This window comes from Gordionus sp. m RMFG-2023, chromosome 4 (genome assembly GCF_954871325.1).
Source record: "Gordionus sp. m RMFG-2023 chromosome 4, tfGorSpeb1-WG-v2, whole genome shotgun sequence".
In the NCBI taxonomy this organism is placed as follows: Eukaryota; Metazoa; Nematomorpha; class Gordioida; order Chordodea; family Parachordodidae; genus Gordionus; species Gordionus sp. m RMFG-2023.
In genome coordinates, this window is record NC_088778.1 from 1,770,885 (window position 1) to 1,780,617 (window position 9,733).

Sequence of the window (9,733 nt, forward strand, 5' to 3'; positions counted from 1 at the left end):
CCATCTATAATTTTGGATAAATAATGTCAGGTGAATCAATAGGGTTTTCACACTGTAACGCAAACTGGCTGGCGTGACCTGTATTTAAATTTTTTTCAATTTTTACTGGCGTTCGAAGGAGGTAGTTAGTAACTTCTCGTCTAAATGCAAGCAAACTCTTCTTGTCAACTCGATTCACGAATTTCCATATTTTCCATGAATTTACCAAAGCTACATCAATAAAATTGGTTAATATTGGCCACCACTATTTTTTTCCTCTTATTTTTATTCTATATGTAGATATTAGATTATCACACAGATCAACTCCACCCATGTGTTTGTTATAAGCAGTTACCATATTTGGCTGAGGAATTTTTATTTTAGAAGATATTTTCTTAGAATACCTTGAAACATTAGAAAGCAAAGAGATAGTGTGGCATGTCGATGCAACGGTCACCGCCGAATTATCATTCCAACGAACTACAAATATTTCGTTTAATTTTTCAAACCTATAATCATAATATCCTCTTACTTTTTTGCTACAACCTTTATAGTTTCAACTGGGCAATGCTCTATTCTATCTCACAGTTCCAGTTGCAAAATATCCCATTTGTTTTAAGTATGACAAGAGTTTAAATGATGTAAATAAATTATCAAAATAAATTTTATGATAATTTGCTTTTTGCAATACCTTTAATAATTTTATGATTACATTTCCACCTAATCCATATTCATATTTATTTTCGCTTTTTCCTTGATATATATCAAATGAGAATACGTAACCGTCGGAAAAAGCCAATATCCAATACTTGTATCCGAATCTAATTTCCTTTTATGAACATTTTGCAAGAATGTCTTCCTCGATATGGTATCATTTGTTCATCTATTGATAAATGATGTTTGAAAATTCCGAATTGCTGAAATTTATTATTCAATATATTTGTGTAAGGTCTAACTTTATAAAATCTATCATGTATATCTATTTTAGTATGGATATTATATTTGATATTTCGAAATTGTAATTGGATCATTTTATCCTGGATTATTGGAATAGAAATATCGCTATCATTAGACCAGTACATTTTTTCTTGTGTGAGAGAATGATATCCAGTAAATAATAGAATTCCAATAAATCTCTTAATATCTTGGATGGTTATGCATATGTTAGGTTTATTCATTTGTTTAGCATAAATATTACTTTGTTCTACAATTAGGGAATATAAGTTTTCGTCGAAAATTATAGAAAATATATCTGATGGACTTTTACCATGTAAAACATTTTCAAGTTTTATTACATCTTCCTTTTCTCCATTGAAAGGGTTTGAAGAATATATTGCATCCTTTTTTCTCCATTTTAAATTGTGAGAAATTTGAGAATAGCTTCTTGTAGGAAGGTCGTCATCAACTGAATTATGAATCTCTAATTCTCCAGCTGTATCTGAAGGCAAAACTCCGACATTTGTTAAGTCATTTTCATCGAAATCTTCTTCACACTAACTGCAGAGGGGTTTGGCGGAATTATAACCATATCTCTTTCTTCAATTGATTCCTCTTCAAAAAGTTGAGCAAGCGCTTGTTCAATTGTTAGAAAACGTTTCATTAAAAAAATTTATTAAAAATTAAATATTAGACAAATTATTTTCGTAGAATCTTGATTTTTTTATTACATCTATTATTTTTATAATTTTGATTGAATTGACAAAACAGGTGCAATATTTTATATATGAATAAAATAAAATCTTTAGCAAGGAAGGCTAAAAATAATTTTAAACTTTTGAATATTTATGAACCTAATTATTTCATATAATTTGATCGGGATAAAAAATTATAATAGGAACAATATATTATTCGATTTAATCTCAGGGGGTCAAAAAATTTTTTTTAATTATTTTCAAAAGGTCTTTTTTTGGGTATAGAGCTACCCCCCCCCCCCCCACCTCCTATCCCCCACTCTTAGTGACGGTAGGGGTTTTAAGTATAATATAAAAAATTATAATTCATTATGTTAAATTTCATTTGTTTGAATTTTTTTAAATAATTTATACTGCTAGATGGTTAATAGTGCATATATGCGCCAGTCAACTTTATGTGGTTACCTATTAAAATTTTAATTATTTAAATTAAAAAATGATTGATAAATATTGATATATCTATAAAGAATATATACACACTAGTTTTCATCGAAATAATTTTATAATATGCTCGTGAGATCACTTAAAATTTTGCATTTTAGACACTATTAATTCGCAAAGTTTGAGGGTTTCTTAGGGACATAAAAAAAACATTTTTTTCTTTTTCAGTTTTGAAGTACAATGTCTGAACTATATAAAAAAAATTTTTTATTATTTTTTAAAATAAAAACTAATGTTAAAATAAGGTATATAGGAGGTGGTGCATATATGCACCGTTAACCAGTAACGGGTAATACTATCTATATTACCTTATTAATGAATCTTTTTTTTATATAAAAGTACATTTAATTAAACTCTTTTATTTTTATTTTTTTTTTTAAATTTGAATTCATTTGAATTATTAATATTTAAATATTAGTTAACATAAACAATAGAATTGTAAATGTATATAAAAATAAAATTAATATTAAAATTAACATATCAAATATGAAATAAAATATGTTCAAAATCTATTGCATAAATTTGTTTTTTACCAGATTGTGGCAGTTTAAGTAGAGATGTTTGACTAAATTATGGAAACCTGATCATTCTAAAGTTGTTGTCGGCAGGCAGTCTATTACCAATAATTTCAATACCTTTATTAAATTGGTAGAATTTAATGAATATTTATCTAATTGTATACTGAGGATAGTGGTTTTGTGCTTGTGTGAGCATATTAAAATAACGGGCTCAGCTACATCACGCTTCTAGCCTAATGAATTACTAAACATCAAAATCTTAAAGAGGGCTAAACCTATCAACCATCTTTCCAACAAAATTTTGATATATTAAAATATGTTGGAAAAATCTTGGGCCCATTAATTAAAAATCGACTAAATCAAGGTTTTTAGAAAGCAACCACCATAATTTATGGAATTATAATGAAACCACTTCCCTATGATTCAAGAAGTTCCTTTTATTTTTAACAGAGACCTGCAGAAGAAGCAATTGTATGGCCCGGATATATTTAAAAATTAAAATATGACCCAGCTCGTGCATCTAAGCAGGGACAGGATAGGGTCAGCAGGTCTATAATTTTCAACCAACATTATATATTTCTTGGTATAGGGTTGATATCCATAATAATAAGGAAAAATTCAAGAGTTCACCAATATGGCTTGTTTACAATCGTTTGGAGAGGTCGTGAAGTAATAATTTATACTAGAATAATAACCTTTGCTTTCATGTATATATACTATATATTTATATATAGTAATTGTAAATAAACACATCAGCATATATATATATTATATTAAATTGTTTAGATTCATAAAAAAATAATAAATATTTTATAAAAAAAATACAAGTCAAAGTTTAAACAAACACACTACAATAACAAAATAATAAAAATTATAATATCTATAAAACATTTTAATTTTAAAATAAAATATCTAATTAAAAATCACGTAAAATTATTCTTAAATTTACACGATGATAATATTATGGATAATTACTATGGTGGTAAAGATAAAAATTTTTCTACGGGTTAAAATATTTTAAATTTCTATTTTTATTATACAAATACACATTCTACATTTTAGCAGACTTTTGTCAAATGCAATATCCAATTTTATACCCCTTTAATCAACACCGCTTCAACTCCTCTGAAGTATTCCATTATTATATATAATTTTTTTAAGATTCTACCATTATTTATTTTACAAATAAATTAATCGTAGTTAATTTAATATCATATTTTTTATAATTAGTCAAGTGAATTTTGATGTCTGCTAGTGGAGATTTGTGAAATTAATAAAATTGCTGATCAAATATTTAATTTTTTTTATCTAAATAAATAATTAGTGATATCAAGTTATTTATAGTTGCTGAGATAGATTAGGTATTTATCATATTTAAAATTTATAGAATGGTTTGATAAAACTGAAACAGCACCGTTTAATTATTAGAATAATTGTGGGCAAATTTTTAAAAAAAATAAAATTTTAAGGTAGATTTTAAAGTGGTGAATAAATAATGTTATATAATTTATCGATTTAACACGGTTTAGATTAAGTGAATAATATTTTTTTTTATGAACCTATAAGTTTTATAATAAATATCGAGATATTTTAGCGATGCTACATTGAAATTGGTGGATAATTTAGTCATTTGGGAGATGCGTCTCAGAACCTCTAAAATAATTCCTACAATTACATTTCACAAATACTACCTTTATTGAATATTACTCAAAAAAATCTGAGATTAATTACCAACGCTTCAATGGCATATATAATACCTAGACTCATGATTCATTCAATAAAACGCATTTTTTCGCATCATTAAAAACAGCTTGACCCGCCATTTTGGTAACACATATTGTAGTTATTCTCACGTTAAAAACTACTATAAAATTGATAACTTGCTTCCTTATTATCTCCATGATCCGGTAATTCTTTAAAGTTTGCTTCAGATATAGGAATAAATTAGGCTCTAGTTTAAAATTTTAATAATGTGATTAATGTAACCAAGAGCGTCTCCAGCTGATTTGCATTGATGTACACTTTTAATGAATGAGTTGTCAGTCTAGGTATTATATATGTAATTGTATTGCTATTAATGCCACGACGGTAATAAAGTAAAAAAATTATATATACATTTACCAATGATGTTAACGGGTTTAAAATATAGCACGCTATAGCTACTAAATTGGCAAAATATATAGGCAGAGCACCCTTGAAATAGTTGATGCCCAATCCGGCTTAATATTTCCGACCCGGTTAGTTTAAATTTTTATCTAAATCATATTATATCTTATTGAACACCAAAATTAACAACTATTTATAATCTGGTTATTGCAAATGTCATAATACAAAAATTGCAAGAAAAATGTGTCAGGTAAAATTTTTTAAATTTATAATAAATATTATGGATAAAAAACTTTTCGTCTCTTCTGAAAAAAATACTATATACTCTCAACACATTTTTTCTAAAAAAAAGGAAAAAATTAGTCATATTTCTCAATAAAATCTATTTCTTCTTTTTTAAAATCTTTTATAACACTTATATATACAATTAATCATTGTGTGTATTCCCTATTCTTATGAGGCAGACTCTCTATAAGATAGAGAATAGCACGGTAATCATAAGAAATATTTAATTTTTTCAATGAAAGACCATAGTATTAGGTTGATTTTTTTAAATATAAGATCGCTAAGTGACAAACTGACTATTCTTGGGCAAACGATAAATGATCAAGATCAATGATACGACATCCTCCTTCTACAAGATACTCATTTGAAAGAAACGGAAGTAAGAAATCTCTTAGGATGCTCAAATGCTGAACACATATGGGCAGGTGTGGCAATCCTAATCCATAAAAACTAATTAAATTTTGTAAGCTTTAATCCAATTTCCAGTCGCATTTGCTGCCTTACCTTAAATATAGGTTACAAGATAATTCACCTATTCAATATTTATTCACCGCACAATAATAAAGATTTTTACATTAAGCTGAAAAATATCTTAAAAGAACTGCCTCGTCGAGATAGTATTTAGCAGGCGATTTTAATGCCTCAATCGGAAGGCCTAACAAATCTACCTGCCTCAGGAACGCCACACTAGTACAAAGTACGAACACTAATGGCAAGAAATTATCCCTTTAAAACTCGACTTTTTAAAATAAAACTAAAAAATCTTTCTTATAAAAAATCTTCATTTATATACACCAATGATGTTAAATTTTTATTTCGACTTTTATTTCATAGTGTACAGGTAAAAAAAAAATCATGATACAATTTGACATCATTGAGCTCAAAGCATGTATAAAAAATATATATATATTCATTTATTATGAAATGTTTTAAAACAATTTCTATCCTTATTAAAGTATAAATAAATATCACACTTTTCACACTTAGTCTTTGAATATATAAGTACTAACATAGTTTACACCGTTTTAGAAGATTGGCTGGCATATGCCTTATATTATCGTATTTAATATCTGATATTACCCGAGGTACAGGTCCTTTTTATAAATTTAAGAGTTTCATTTGAAGATCTCTCTATTTTTCTTTCTAATTTTACTTGCCATTAATAAAGCAGTAACTATTTGAGATTTAAATGTTATAAGTTTTATATAAGATTTTTCATTTTCTTGAAGTAAATGTCTTCAATACAATAAACATGCATTCACAATGCAGGTATCTATCAAATGAAATATTATTCGAGGTAGAACCTTCTACCTTTGATATCTACTCTGTAGCATTCCACTAGAATATCGTGTAAATCTACTCCTCCCATTCCTTCATTACATTTTTTTTAAATACAAGGCCTAAGGATCTGAATAAATTTTTTTCCCATCAAGAACCATCACCTCACATCTTCTATTGGGTCGATACTTTTGAAGGATATAACATGAACAAATTTGTTGTCTAACCATTTGACAATTATATTATTATTAATGTCAGTTTTTTAGTCGAAACTACCTCTCCCCTTTTCTTGAGATCGCGATCGCTTTTCAAATTACAACCTTTAGGCAATTGGTGTGAAGTGCATTTGTGGCGAATCTATATCCATATTGGCAATAGTATGATTAAAATTATCTTCACTATCATCAATATCTGTTTCCGAAATATCATCGTCAATTATTAATATTTAATTTGACATCTATAAAAATAAAATATATAAATACAATGTTAATAAAATAGTTTATTAAATTCCCAATGAATTAATTTGGGATCATAATTTTAAAATTATATCAAAATTTAAAAAAAATATAAATTCATGATGACATACTAGAATAGTCTTCTTTATAAAATTAACACTTTTCAGAATTTTGCAATTAAAATATATTTAAATAATATATAAAATCAAGTAATTTAGAAAAAATCGAAACGGAAATATAGTCAAAAGTTATGTGATCATAAAATAAAAACAAAAGCATATTTTTTTGATTATTGAAAAAATATGATGGATACATTATATATTTATTTTAAAATGTTAAATTAAATTATTGAGTGGTTTTAACGTTAAAAAATAACATGCAATATGATGTCAAATTAGCTCACAGGACTCTAAAGGGTTAATAGAAATCTGTGAACACTTCAATTTGAAAATAGGAAATACCTTCTTCAACTCTAGAATGACAAAAATAATTGAGGATAAAAAGAAGGTAAAAGACAGACAAAGATAATGAGCTCTTTAGGATAATGAGTTTTAGTGATTGAGATTACAATTACAGGGAAGTTGGATGCCTCCGGAATAGGACATGCTATATAGACATAATGTTATACTCCAAGGATATACCTACCTAACATATGAATTACTTTTTTTCAACTCTTAAATACCTAAACAGGTGTCAGGTACATTATTATTAATATTGGTTACAATTCTTAACAATATCTTGCCGGTAACGGAACTAATAGATCCCCTCTTTCTTACTCCTCTCTTCTTTACTCTGCTAGCTGACTACATAGTGGTACCGTCCACTATAAGAAAACGGGTATACATCATGTATAGAATCTATATACTAGTGAATACACTTGGTGCACGCTACAACTCCTGGTGGGTTATGAAATTGCACTTCGTGCAATTTCTGGCGTGGTAAAGAATGATTGGGTTGGCTAACTTTAGATCTATTTTGGGAAAAAGTAAATCAAATCCATTTTATTATGTACATGTCGTAATTTTTAAAGGGAACAGAACTATCCGAGATCATCACGGGTTTTAAAGATATCCCTAAGAATTCAATAGAATTCAATTATTTAAAGGATAAAGAACTATACGGCACTATCACGTTTGAACCATGAGATAGAAGAATCTTAATTTAAAAAGCGTTTTAGGCCCGTTTTGCTTTATTTTTTTGAAATTAATTGTTATTTATTTATTTTCAATATTGCTTTTTTAGGGCTTTATGAAATAAGATATGTCTAATGTAGGGTATCAATCGATAGCTAATCAAAAGATCTATTGGAGTTCAATCTCTTCTCTTTATTGGGCGAGTATAGGTCTGGGGGGTCAGGCATATTTTTATCAATACATATAGATATGGGCATCAAATAATAGGTAATTTTAATATCTTTTGACTCTTCATTCTTGGTCTTGATGGGTAAGAATTTGTCTGGGGAGGGGGGGGGGTGTAAAATTTGTTTTATGATATGGGTATCAAATAAAAAGTAATTAAAATATTTTTTTATAATAATAATAATAATCGCTCATAGAGATCGGGCCTAGGTCTTGAGGAGTCAGGAATATTTTTATCAACACAAGATATCGATATGGATATCAAATAATAGCTAATTTTAATATATTTTGACTGAAAGTATTCATTTTCTGTTTTGATGGGTATGACTTAGTCTGGAGGGTAGATAGATATGAGGGGGGGGGGGGTGTACAAAATAATATTTTTTGATATGGGTATCAAATAAAAGGTTATTAAAATATTATTTTTTATTTTAACTCATAGTGGGCTAATCTAGGCTTCGGGGATCAGGAATATTTTTATCAACACAAAAATCGATAAGGATATTAAATAAAAGCTAGTTTAATTGAAAAATTTATACTCCAAGTAGGCGGGAGGTCTTAGGTGATCAGTAAAATTTATATAAACACAAAGTATTGATATAAGAATCAAATAAAAGGTATTTTAAATATCTTTTAGAGGGTAAAAAAATAATTAGATCAAGTTGCTACTAAATAATTTTATCATTAGGCTACAATGAGTTTTTTAAAAAGCAATGACTATATTTAACCCCCCCCCTGCTTATAATGATATTTTATATCGAAGTCTTAATACTTTGTATTTAACTTTTATTTAATAACCATTTTATGTTTTTCGTTAATAATAATATTTATTACGTCTTAAGATGCCCGCTTATCCTGATAAAAATTTTATAATCAAAAGATTTTTTAAATACTATTTATTAGATACCCATATAAATTTTAATTTTTAACCTCTCCCCTCCCCCCCCCCCTTTCCCAAATCAAGTCCAAACCCTTAAGATAATAAATACTTTGAGTCAAAAGATATTTAAAATACCTTTTATTTGATTCCTATATCAATATTTTATGTTTATATAAATATTTATGACCACCTAAGATCTCCCGCCTACTTAGAGTATAAGTATAAGCAAGGGGGACATTAGAATTAGCTATTATTTGATGCACATATCGACATTTAATTTTGTTATATTCCGGACCCCCCAAGCCTCAACCCGCCCTCTATGAGCGATTACCCCCTGACCAAAACTTACCCATCAAGACTAAGAATGAAGACCTTCAGTCAAAAGAAATTAAATTAGTTATTGTTTGATTAGATATTTGTGTTGATACAAATATTCCTGACCGTCCACGACTTTGACCCTCCCATTGAGAGATGACCTCGAGGTTGAATAGATCTTTTGATTAGCTATCGATTGATACCCTATATTAGACATATTTTTATTTCTTAAGGCCAACCAAAAAACAACATCGAAAATTAATAAATAACAATTAATTTTAAAAAAAAATAAAGCAAAAAGGGCTTTCCTGTAAAAAAATTGAATTCTTAAAGATATCCCTTTAAAACCCATAAAGATCCCGGATAGTTCTGCTGATCCCTTTATAAATTACGATTATGGCAAATTTTATTATTCGTATCCGAATGA